This window comes from Opisthocomus hoazin, chromosome 5, assembly GCF_030867145.1.
Source record: "Opisthocomus hoazin isolate bOpiHoa1 chromosome 5, bOpiHoa1.hap1, whole genome shotgun sequence".
NCBI lineage: Eukaryota > Metazoa > Chordata > Aves > Opisthocomiformes > Opisthocomidae > Opisthocomus > Opisthocomus hoazin.
In genome coordinates this window covers 56,450,548-56,462,952 of record NC_134418.1, presented here as the reverse complement: position 1 = coordinate 56,462,952, position 12,405 = coordinate 56,450,548, and the positions used below count along the sequence as shown (strand labels likewise).

Sequence of the window (12,405 nt, the reverse complement as noted above, 5' to 3'; positions counted from 1 at the left end):
AAGTCTGTTTCACTTGAAGGTTCTTAGTGCCTGTAGTTCAGTTTAGTGACTTTTAAGTGCTGCAGGGTGAAGTTAGCTTCAGAACTACTGTTTTCAGTAGTAATTAAAAATAGAAACATGTATGTTACTGTTGAGTCTTAAAAATTGCTGTTTGGTTTTTACAAAAACATTTGTGCAGAGTTGACTTGATGCTGCTCTCTTTACTTGGAAGATCGTCTTTATTTTTAATTCGGAAATGCTTAGGTTTATAGCAAGGCATAGGCTACTTAATAATAAAAGTGCAAAATATTTTTCACTATTAAGTGTGATATTTTAGAAAAAAATACTTTCTCTAAAACAGTGTTTTCCTTTCAGGAGCTCTAACAGGTACGGTATGTGTGTATGTAATAGGTACAAGAAACCTGAAAGAGGCATTTGTAAGTTTGTCTTGCTCTTTCAGAAGAGACTTCTTTTTCTCAGTAGCACATAACGCCATGCGGAGGTAACTTTACTGGTGTGTGGGATGGTTTATTTTATCAGCATGTGGAGTACTATGCCAGGACGAGCAGAGATGAGGTAAAGGGCCAAAACTTCAAATACTGTCCTTTAAATGTAAACCAGAATGCACAGTGGTAATTGAGTGAGTGAGGCCACTGAGTCAAGGTAAGCCTTTTCTTTTGCTCCTCAGTGAGGAGGTGTGGAGGATGTAGAAGTCCCTTCTTGGGTTCAAGATCATGATGAAATTGGTCAGGAGTAGGATATTAAGTAGTCACTCCTGATTTGTACAAGAATTTCTGCAGCTTTGACAGCTTAAAGATGTCTAGGAGGCTTAAAGAATGAGTAATGAAGGAAAGGAATTGTCTGTCTGCACTTTTCCCTCAATAAATATTATTTCCCAGCCCTTGCTATGCCTGTGACTTTATGCGGGGTGGCATGAGCCACCTTCCACTGCATGTAGTGTTGACGAGTGAGGGGGAATTGTGCCAGTCAGTACCTCAGACTATGACATGGTACATTAGACCTGCTCTCACCTGTCGGCTCTTCCTGAATCTTTATCAAATGGGGAAAAGAGACTGTGGAAAAAAATGAGGGCTAGAAGAGAAAGGAGGAAGGGTGTTTGATTTCCTTCACTGCCTACTGTTAAAACCTTTAGTCTTCGTTATCCTTTCTGTCAGCAGGCCTCACAGAGCGTTTGCCCCACTTCAGTCAAAGCTTTGGGATGTGTGCTTGGCACAGCTTGGAGTGAGCTTGACAGCCAACAGCTGAGGAGTCGGATGTGAGCCCAGCTCCTGCAGCTGGGAAGATGGCTCCAGATTCAGCATCTGGGTCATTTTGACTGCCAAACATGCTCCATCTATGGTCATCCTAGCTGCTGACGCGGCTGGGGAGAAGACAGGAGCACAGCAAACTTTACAGAGGGAGCTGAAAGCAGAATCTTAATTGGACTGGAGGAGGATGCTCTGCAGGAGTGGCTTATGGAGTGCAAAGTGCAAGAGGTGGCAATAAAGTTTGATCCGAAGAGGAATTAAGTGTGTAGAAGTTAAAATTCAGCTTTGCTCTAACAAATGAAGTATTCTCCATTAATGGCACTGAGCACAGTAATACTTTTATGTGGGTCAATAGTAACAGCTGCCTGTGTGTTGAATGCAGATGTCCCGAAGTTCTAAATCTGCAACTGTGTTTGCAAAAGTCATTGAGCTTTCCCAATATCTTACTGTAGGAGATTAATTTCCTTGGAAGATATGGATATCAACTTGCAGTATGGATTTAAATGGAGAGTGGAGTTTATTGCTTCCTTCTTCCTTCATTGTGAGGACTTGCAGAACATCACCTTGGTAGGAACTTAGTTGAAAAAGAAGCATTTTCGAAGAATTTAATGTATGTTTGTTGTCTGTTGATAAAGTTTAACCCCTGGAAATGAGCAGCTGCCTTGAACTGTCCAGATGGGAGTCCTGGGAACCTATGCCTTATTTTACACAGTAGGAAGAAGGGTTAACTGAGCAACTGCATAAAACACCTTGAAAAAGTTTCTTTTTTCTTTCTTAGGCAAGTTGTACTTTTCCCCCAAACCATCTGACCCAAGGGTTTTGAAGTAACAATGCGAATGTCCTTCAGAAAATGGCAGGCTACTGACAAGACCAGAGTTAGCGCCAGCACCTAGCATGGGCTCTTCAGAGCCATGAGATCCACTGCTACCAGCCCAGTGCTCCAGCAGTGAATCAGGCCTCTGAAAAGCATGGTAGTGGCTTCAAAATGAGATTCAGTGTTTTGGTTTTGCTTTATTAATGCCATATTTGGTGGTTGTTCTCCCTATGTCTGTTCTGTTCATAAGGTTCTTATCACACATTCAGGTATCTGTGAAACTTTTGAAGTTTGTCAGTTGATCTCTTCTGTAGATCCACTTAACTAATTAGTGAATGTTTATCAGGCTGGAGAAGAAAATAACAAGAAACATGCTGTATAAATCTAAGTGTAGAGAGATGTGATTGTCTGGTTAAATCTGTACTTCTTATTAGAAAGAGAAGGGCATCTGAAAAAGAGGTATTTCCAGTTTGCCTGCCCAAATGGTGGTCTTGGTATGAAAAAGTCTTGTGTGTTCCTGACTTTGTAGCAGGCTTTGGTCAGTAAAGTCTGCAAATGAGTTAGGTGTTAGCTAACTCAATGTAACATACTCCTGTGGTCGGAAGGGTAGGTGCTAGAGGATGTAGGTACTAGCAAAGGGTCTCTGTTATGTTACTTGGTACTTTAATTGCAGTGCAGTAATGAGGGCTGATGGGTGTGTGCAGTGTAGTTGCATAGAGGTGGTGGGATTGCATTGTTCCTTAGGGGAAGAAAAAAAAAGAGTGTGATCAGCTGTGAGAAGGTACATGCTGTTTCTGCTGCTGCTTTGGGAAAGCATGTTTTAACTTTTTTTATTTAATGAAGAATTCTCCTTGCAGAGAGATTGGAGACCTTGTGTGAAACTACAGATGCTTGCTGTTCTCTAGTGAGTTCTTTGTATAAGCATCCGCTCTGTGGCATCATGAGATATGAAATGTTTTCTGCATCTCAGGAGTATTGCTCTTAAAGCCTGTGTCCATTTTCATAGCTATACAGCTGATGGTTATTGTAAATGTTCATACTACTAATTTTTACTAAGCTATCAAAACGTAACTGTCAAAGTTTAATGCATACTTGTTATTCTTCCATCTAGAGAAAGCCACTTTAGAGTACCAAGTGGCTTTAAAGGTGTGGGCAAACCAGAAGCAGTTTTCATAGTTTATAGTGACTAAAGTTCCCTAAAATTTTATTGTTGACAGTTTTGGAGTTAATTTTTTCAAGCGAGGCAGTAGTGTTCTTGCACCTGTAGCTATGGTGCTACATTCTTACTTTTCTAACTAGTACCACAGCAGTGACCCACATCTCAGTAGTTTTATTCACTACAGTTTTCAACCACGTGAGCAATTCTAAAACTGACCTGAATTATGCCTTTATTTCTCTGGGCTTTTTGCAAGAGCTGAGACCAGGAGCAAAGTCAGGTGCCATGATTTTTTTGAGAGCTAGATCTTTTCATGTCACATATTCCTTCAGTAGCTTTTCTTGTTGTTCACAGCCAGAGGGAAGTGCTTCTGCTGAATTCTGTTAGAGGAGGGTTAAGTAGAGCCACAACCCGGTAACTGTAAAGATGATTTGTGGAATGATCTGTCTTAAATTTTATGATCTTCTCAAAAGTTCACATTAAAATACCTTTTTATGTACCATTTGCTATCCAGTATACTTTTCCATTTATAAATGCAGTGCTATGCAGAGTCTTAAATTAAATGTATATGATCACAGAACAGTATGTAATGAGGTCGGGGGTCGTTACTGATAATATATTAATCAGATTTAGGTTTGTATGGCCATGGAGCAGCTTTGCTCTTGTTCAATTCACTGTTCTCTTTTATTCCCTTAGAGGTTTTCTATTTATTTTCTATAAATTGCAAATAACTCGCAGCAGTGCATTCTTTGCAGGGAAACTAGCACCATAAAGTTCTAATGCTGGCTGGATGTTTTGGTTGCTTCTGGGGTAGGAATAATACAAACCACCAAACCTAGTTATTAAAGGAGCCGTTTCTTTTGTCATGTGGTGGCATGAGGCATCACAGTGAGGCACAAGGCCCAGTTTTGTTCGCAGCCTTGGGTCAGATGCTGTAGGTTGGCCAGGGCACAGGAGGATATTTTAGCACAAGGGTTTTGCTTGGTGGGCACTGAGGAACTTGTCGCTTACTTTGGCTGTTTCATGCTGCCAGATAACAGGGTTTTTTCCTAGCCTGTTGTTCACTGCTGCTTTGCTTGTGCATCTCTGTCCTGCCTGGTAACAGCTTTTTCTATTCTTGTCCCATTTTTGTGCCAGCAACCACTTCTGGAGTGGTTTTCTGTAAATGGACAAACTCTTACAGTATTTGCTAGTTAAAGAATGCGAAATTTTTGTTATTATTAACCTAAACTTCCCATTTGGAGTCTTGGCTTCAGCAACAAAAATCTTGCGGATGAACCACTTTGCCCAGCAAGAGGCTTTGTGATGAGCAGTGGGAAGAAATGTATGCTTGGCAGTAGGTCTACAGTAAGCGGCTGGAATTTGCATGTGGTGACTTAGCACCAAATAAAATCCCCCTTTTTTTGGCTTAATTGTCCTTGCATACTCAAATGGATCTATTAAATGTATGATAGAAATTGGTAAAACCACGCATTTACAGTAAGTGGGTTTGGACTGTGCACAGACTGAGCTTTGCCTGCTCTGCTGGTGGCAGAGCCTGTGGAGGTAACATCATGGTCTGTGATCTGATGAATGGCCACTCTGTTCCTTGACTCCTTCAGTCGGTGTGGGCCGGATTGAAGCACTCCAGCCATTGGAAGACCTTGCTTCAACTCTTAATCTTCACCTACTTTAACTTTGTTTGAGACCTGCTGTTTAGAATCCTACAAAGATGCAAGCATAAGCAGGTGTAAGATAGATCACATTTATATTTCACAGGCTTTTTGTTGTTGGTTTTCTCTAAAGAGGTGATAAAAGGTAAAATATTTCTGATAACTACCTGAAGTCCTTATTTCTCTGAAGACAAGAGGGCTAATGGGTTCCTTACAGCTGATGCTGCAGTTTGTTCTTCTTTGCCATTTAGGATGAGATTTCTGAAAGCCTTTTGTTTCGGTTGGAAGCGTAGTGATGTTTTTCAGAATGTCTAAGCAGGTGAGGCATCTAACTTCCAATTATTTCACCACTGAAATGCCTTTCAGAACTTAAAGAAGTAGTATTTATGGAAGAGCCTGATTTTGGGGATCCTGGTTTTGTTTAAATCTTGAACTTGATTTTCAGAAGAATGGGGAATGTTAGAAGAGAACTGGCATGAATTTTAACGACAAGTTCCCCCATCCCACTCCAGTTCTTGAGAGAATAGGAAGAAAACAGCAATTTTCAGCCTTCTCCTTCTCTGTTTGCTGTTTATCTACTTTCTTGAACACAGAATCAGTTGCAGGAACAAAACTGCTCATCCTCCTAATTATTAATTTCAGGCAGTAGCAATCAGACTATACTTCTAACAGTCAGAAGAAATACTGCCTGCCGATTTCTTCTCCCACTTCACTTTATTTTGAGCCAAAGCGTTGTCACAACTGCTTATGGATGATTTTCTGGGTGCTACCATGACATTAGTGTCAGAGAGTGAGCAGCAAAAGGTAAGCACCCAAATAATGTTTTAAGGGCCTAAAAAAACTTGTGCGAGTCCTTTGAGGAAGGGGCATGAGTGAAAGAGTGGTCAGGCATTGGAACAGGCTGCCCAGGGAGGTGGTTGAGTCCCCATCCCTGGAGGTGTTCAGAAAACGTGTAGATCTGGCACTTCAGGATGTGGTTTAGTAGGAATGGTGGTGTTGGGTGGATGGACTCAGTGATCTTAGAGGTCTTTTCCAACCTATGATTCTATGAAATAGGCTACAGGAAGATACTTAATGGAGACCGAGCTGATTTGAGTGAGGCTGTGGATTCTAAAGCCCAGTCAGGGTGCTTTTAGGACAATGGCAGTGTCTGTGAAGAGAGCTAGATAGCTTACTTTAGGACACAGAAGATACTTAGAAAATTTAATTTATTCAGTACTAGAGAGATGAGGTTTTTAAAGTTGTAAGATTTTTTTCAAAAAGGAGAGAGAATGGGGGGAGGGGGAGACAGGTGCTGCTAATTTCACATAAGTGGTTTTCCTGATACCATCTTTTTTATTTCTTTTAACAAAAGCGTTAACTGGAAATGAGGAAGAAGTAATTTTCTTTCTTAGAGACTTGGAATTTTGTTTTTGCCTAAGACTTGAAAGCTGTCGTTGCTGAAGTTGATGCTAAACTGGCACATCTATGAACTGAAGGCAGTATTGTTACTTGGATCTAAATTTGTAAGGACATTTGGTTGTCTTAGAATAAAGGTTGAGCATATAGCTTACCTCCAGGGCAGACTTCTACTCTAAAGATTATTTGCACAGGTTTACAGCTGAAAACGTTGCTCAGCTTATTGACTAGTGACATGTAAAGTAGCATGTTAATGGAACGGAAGAGTAACGGCAAATGGTGATGAATGTGTTGAATGGTCATACAATGGACACCATCTTCACCCGCAGGCTCACTGCTTTTTGGCAAAGGGCAGAGCTTTTCTACAGGGGCAGCTAACATTACACGGAGGAAAGTTTCTGGTGAAGGCTGTGATTTTGAAAAATTGCTTTTGTTGTGCTTTTAGGGAATGAACTGTTTCACTGACAGATGAGACTGGGCTTAGCTATGCCTGATATCAGTTTGACTCAGAATTTCATTTGAAGTCACGCAATGAGAGTAGTGTGAACTTGCAGGCACCCAGCTCATTTTACAACTGATTCATATTGAAATCAGGAATTAAAATTTAAAAATCAATCTAAATAATTAAATCAGTCTAAACAAAAGCAGTGCCTGTACAGCAGGCTGTCCTAAGTACAGTAGTTTGCTAAGGCCTGATTGCCCACAAAGCTTGCTTTCTTTTAACTAATACTCCATGTAAATTTTTGGCTACTGGCAGGGAAGGAGAGCCACTTGCTCTGCCTTCTGTGTGGAAGGAAGTTCTTTTGGAGAACTTTTTGCTGGATCTGCTGAGGAATAGAGAGACAAGTATCAAAATTTTGTATCTGACGTGGCAGCTGGAAATCCAGCATGTGTTAAGGATTTCAGATACTTTTGAATAGAACTGATTTCAAGATGTGAATTAGTAGGGATATCCTTCAGCCCCAGCTAGTTGGAACTTTGCAGGCTTTCGTGTCCTGTTTAGGAGTTGTCATGTCTATAAATTGCCCAATTTAACTAAGTATTGGCCATCACATCTGAAAAAAATTGGATGAAATTTGGTAAAGGGACAGGTGAGAAAGTGCTGCCTAGTCTTCAGTGTTCAGCAGTCGTAGTAGTGGTGGGTAGTTGGGACTGGTGTTAAGTTTTTCCATTTCATCTTTTCTGTGAGCTGCTAGTTCTGCTTCCCTGGGATCATGGAAGGGTAATGCTACAATAGTGCATAACAGAAAATAGTTCAGGTGAAACACTTAAATCCACACCCATCAACTTACTCTGTTCTCTTACTATTCTCTGAGTTGTTACCATCATCTCTGGAAGTGAGGTAACTCCCAAACGAAAATGACAAGCTGCTAAACTAGTGAGACAGCTGTTGGAGTAACATGATCTGGAGAATTCTTTGAATGTTGGTTGATAAATACAATATATTCCATGTTTATATAATTGTGTGGTAGCAGTTATAATAACTATACCTGTAGTGTAGTTGTATGCATCTCATTTAAGATATCCCTTAATTCTTCTGTGGTTTACACTAGTTATTATATAATTGCATCTGATCCTCACAACATATCTGTGAGCTAAGGAGGTGCCATCCTTGGAATGCGTTTGGGGAACAGATACACAGGGAAATTCTTCCTTACACTGACTTGAAGATATTTCTTCAAATGGTATTTATTTCCAAACTGGACTGAATGAAGATCCACTGTAGGTGTTAGACCTGTGCTAGATTTAAGTCCATCTTTTTATGTTCATAGGAAGCCCAGCATGAGGTCACTGGAAAGGGGAGGCTGCTGCCCAGTGGGCAAGAGGACGTAGCAGTGCTGTGCCATCAGCAGGGAAGCCCCTGCTGCCCGTCAGGACAGAGCTGGAGCAGAGGGGTCAGTCAAACGCAAGAGAGCGGTGGGAGGATGGGGAAACCCTAGAGCAGGGGTGACATCGAGTGGACCTGAGGAAGAAGGGAATAAACTGCTTAGATACTGAGAAACTGCTTGCTATTCTGTTTCAGTAAGTAATTTCAATAAATTCACACTTAAAAAAAAAAAAAGGTGTGAGTAACTGCTTTAGAACACCAGCATAGGTAGAACTAGACTGCTCGGTGGTTAATTGAGTGCTGTGAGTGGTTTTATTTCCAAGTCACACAGTTATACCAGTGCCACACAACGGGAAACTTTTAGACCATATGTCAAAATCTTCTTTATACAATCTGAATTTTCTGACTAAAACCACTTGTTGTTAAATTTGTTGAGGGATCTCACGTTAAAGTGTTTTGATTGTGAATTCTTTCAGGACATTTTACTAAAAAGTTGGGTAGAGTTTGAGATGGCAGGTTTTTACCGGAAAAGAGCAGTGGCCATTCCGTGATTCCTCAGGCATGGTTTGTTTGCAACTATGATTACTGCCTATCTAATTTAGGACTGAGTGGAGAGGAAGAAGGTGTTGCTGATGATGTTAATCGTGACAGAATAAAACAGATTTCACAGGAGAGGAGTAAGAATGAAACACATTTCAGGGTAGCAAACACAGCGACTAGATTTTAAGAATCTTGTCCATCTCAGGCGTGGAAACTTCATCTCATTCAATGGGTATAGCTGTTGCCACGTTCTGGTATGTACTGTCTCGTCTTTTATTGCCCACTTCACTTTCACAGGCAGGTGCTAAGAAAACCTCACCCCTGTACAGCATTTTGCTTTGTCAAGATCTGAGTCCTTGTTTCTGTGGCTTGTTCTCTCTTAGGAGAAGACACAGAGGTGGTCCTCCCTCAGTCTAATCAATATGCTGCAGGATTTTTTAGCCAGTTTTCTTAGCTGTAGGAAATTAGTCCAAATTCAAAGAGTTGCCTCTCTAAGTGTTTTGACCATTAAGTTGTAGAGTATGTTGTTGTTCTTACTCTGCTGAAGATTCTGTTTTGTTGTGGTTACCTTTTCGCAGCACAGTGAACAGGACAGACCAGTTCTTGGGTGAGTTTGCTCTTCTGGTATGAGGCGGATGGAAATTTTTCTCCTAGCTCTGCTGGCTTGTGTCGGTTTTCCATAGCTGAGAGGGATGAACAAACCTGTCACTGATTTGTATGTGCTGGGTTTCTGGGAGGTGGGGTGGGTGAGTTTATCGAAATGCGTTTTGCGGCACATCATTCACAGGAAGATGCCCTTAGTCTCCCAGACCAGGCAAGCAGTGACTGCTATCTCAGCCAAGGAGCTGCTGCTTCTGTGGCTCTGAAGTTACAGCTGTTGCAGGAGGAGTCTGCCAGCCAGGGAGAAGACATCACCTAAAGCCCATGGCCTGAAGGTGTGAGTACGTACCTGGGCGGACGGGGAATAGAATTTTAGTCCTTGCTTTGACCTGGCTGAAAGCTGGCGGTTAAGGGGTTCGTTTCCTGTATTTCTGGCAGACGCGTCCGTTTCCCTGGGGCTGCAGATGCTTGTTTGCTTGCTTGCTTTCTGAAGCCGATCTTTGTATCTATGAGGAGACTCACAGGGTAAATCCATACATTAATCCAGAGGTTCTCTTCCTGGCCTGTCATGTGGAAAAATGACTGTGTTTGGGCACACTGTCTAGGTTTTTGGCTAACTTCCTTCTTAGCCCAGTAGTTTTGTCACCGACCCACCTTAGGAGAAAGGTGTTCACAGCCGACAGGCTTCTGGCTATTCATGGAATCGCTTCCCTCCCCTGTAGTGTGCTACTTGGTGCTGGGCCCTCATGCTGGAGGGGGGGTGCCTGGCACGTCAGCCCCCGTGTGAGTGCGAGGGAGCAAACTGCAGTGATGTCGCTGGAGAGGTTACTGGGCATTTCTTAGTCCCTGCAGTGTCCTTCATTTTCTGCCTGTCTTGCTTCAACCTAATTAGCTGCCATGTAGACCAGAGCAGGAGGCCATCAGGAAGCAGGGAATGGTTGAATCAAAGCCTTGCGCACTGTTGTGGTTTCAAAGGAGTGCAGATGACTGACGCTCCGGGTCCCGCTGTCCTACAGCCGGGAGCAAGGATTGGGCCCTTGAGGTCCCACACTTGCCGCAAGTTGACCTCACCACCGAGCTGTCACTTGCACAGCTAACTTACTGACTTTTCTGTTGGCTAATCCAAAGCGGAAACGACAATTCTCTAGAGCTGGCGAGTCCCTATAAGCACCAGTAGTGAATATGTCATCACTTGCTCTGTTAAGAGGCCAAAGTTAGCCTGGGGCATTGTTCCTTTATGTAACGGAGGGGAAGTGGCTCTGCTCCCGGTGATCCAGCAGTCTGAGGAGCCTGACCATCCTGTGATGTTGGCCTGATGAGCTGTAAATAACCCTGGCTCAGCTGCCCTGTTCTGTGTCTTTGCCCTTTGCTGTTTTTTTGGTGAGAAGAGCGGGAAGGACACATGTTTCCTAGCTGCTAGGGTACCTGCTGTGTTTATGGATGGGACTACCTGTACTGTGATCTGTGCAGAACTGGTCTTGGCGCACGCATGGAATGAAGCGTGGAGGGAGAGCGTGGGTTTATGAATGCTTGTGCAGAAGCATCTGGATAATTAACTCAGCTATTAGGTAGGAGCATTTAAATCCGTAAAGACATTTTCTGTGGGCAATGCAGGGTAATCATCTCCTCAGGCACCCAAGAGAGACATGGCTAGATACTGACTTCTGCCTTCATTGCCCATCAGGAATTTAGGTATCATTTTTGAGTCTCACCTGGAATCCTGTATTTGGCATCACAAGGATTTAAACCTGACCTTACTGCCAGGGTAACACCATCACCACTAGGCCGCTTTCACTAGCTCCTCTGTCTCCGCTGCCAAGCTGGCGCGGTGCAGTGAGGGCCCAGGTCAACCTGCTCGCTCAGTCCCACAGGAACAAACGCCAGTCAGCAGCTGGGGCAGGAGCGGGCACTGGCCCAGGTCACGGGGATCCCAGGATAGCACGGTTGCTCTGTTTCAGGTCCTCTCACAGGAGCATCCTGAGCCTTGCACATTAGTTAACCTTTCCCATAGTTGCTATATGTGAAAAGGCTTTGATCTGTGAATGAGCCCAACACATGGTGCTTGCTCACTGTATGTTAACAGCAGAGATGTTATTTTTAGCTCCTGAATTCCTTTTCTCCTTCACTGTTAGAGCCGAAAGGCCTTTCGTCCTTAAGACAGGCCTAACTGTTCGCTACATATTGGGACAGTGTGCTACATCGGGCTAACACCTCTACTGGGAACTGTTTTTTGCAAAATGGTTAAGTGTCCTTTTAAATAGCCATTAAAAAGGCTAAATAAAGTGGTCATGCTTTCAAAAGTTTTAAAAAGAACTATTATCTTTGGAACATGTAATTTACAGAACTCGCTGCAGTAATCCTTGATTTAGAACAATTACTGCACTAAAGTACTTGCTTTTTTACCTTTAAAAACCCAAACCGAAAACCAGACAGGTTTCCAGCAAAGGCTGCGATAATTGACTGGACTGGAAACACAGGCCAGTCTTCAAAACTCCAGTACACAGTTGCTGCTCTCTCAGAGGTCTTGTCTCCTGCCATCTGAGGGCGTTCCCTTGCCTGGTCACTTGTTGGTTTGGTTTTGGGTTTTTTTTTTGGGTTTTTTTTTTTTGTTTAACATAATCACTAGTTGCTAGAAATAAATATTGCAAGAACTAATATGCTGGTTACAGTCATACAGTTCGGTTTGTGTGCAGTGCATGCTGGTTTAAGAGGAAGCTGTTTTATAACATTTTTAAATTATGAAATTTCTTATGCAACAGAGGGAGTTTAAGGGTCAGTTATAAACAATCTACTCACAAAGCTTCCTTAGGCAGTAACTCACCGATGTAATTTCTTGTAGCTGGCGCTCGACTCAGTCCAGTCTCCCAGCAAACAAGAGTCAGGAGCTGGAATACGAGGTATATGGATTCGGTGTACACTTCATAGTATGTCTTTTGCAGTGGTGCTCACAAACCGTAGGAATAGCCTGTCTGTGGCTACGGTGGGTTTTTTCCTTCTGAAGTCCTTTAGCAGAAGTCAGGCAGCTGTGTCTGTTTTCCAGCGCTGTGGAATACCAGTCCCTGAACGAAAGGGATGTCAGAGAAGTTGCTGGTAGTGTTTCGGGCTTGAAAGACTCAGACACCTGCTTGCTGCGGCCGCAGCGTCCCACAGGCACCACTGGCAGCAGGGCC

The 12,405-nt window shown here is 42.8% G+C and overlaps 1 protein-coding gene across 1 annotated transcript in view; it reads left to right on the top strand.

Moving 5' to 3' along the window:
* RPL34 (ribosomal protein L34) overlaps positions 1 to 12,405 on the top strand; it is a 290,366-nt gene that overhangs the window by 29,919 nt on the left and 248,042 nt on the right. The gene's annotated exons all lie outside the window — the stretch shown is intronic.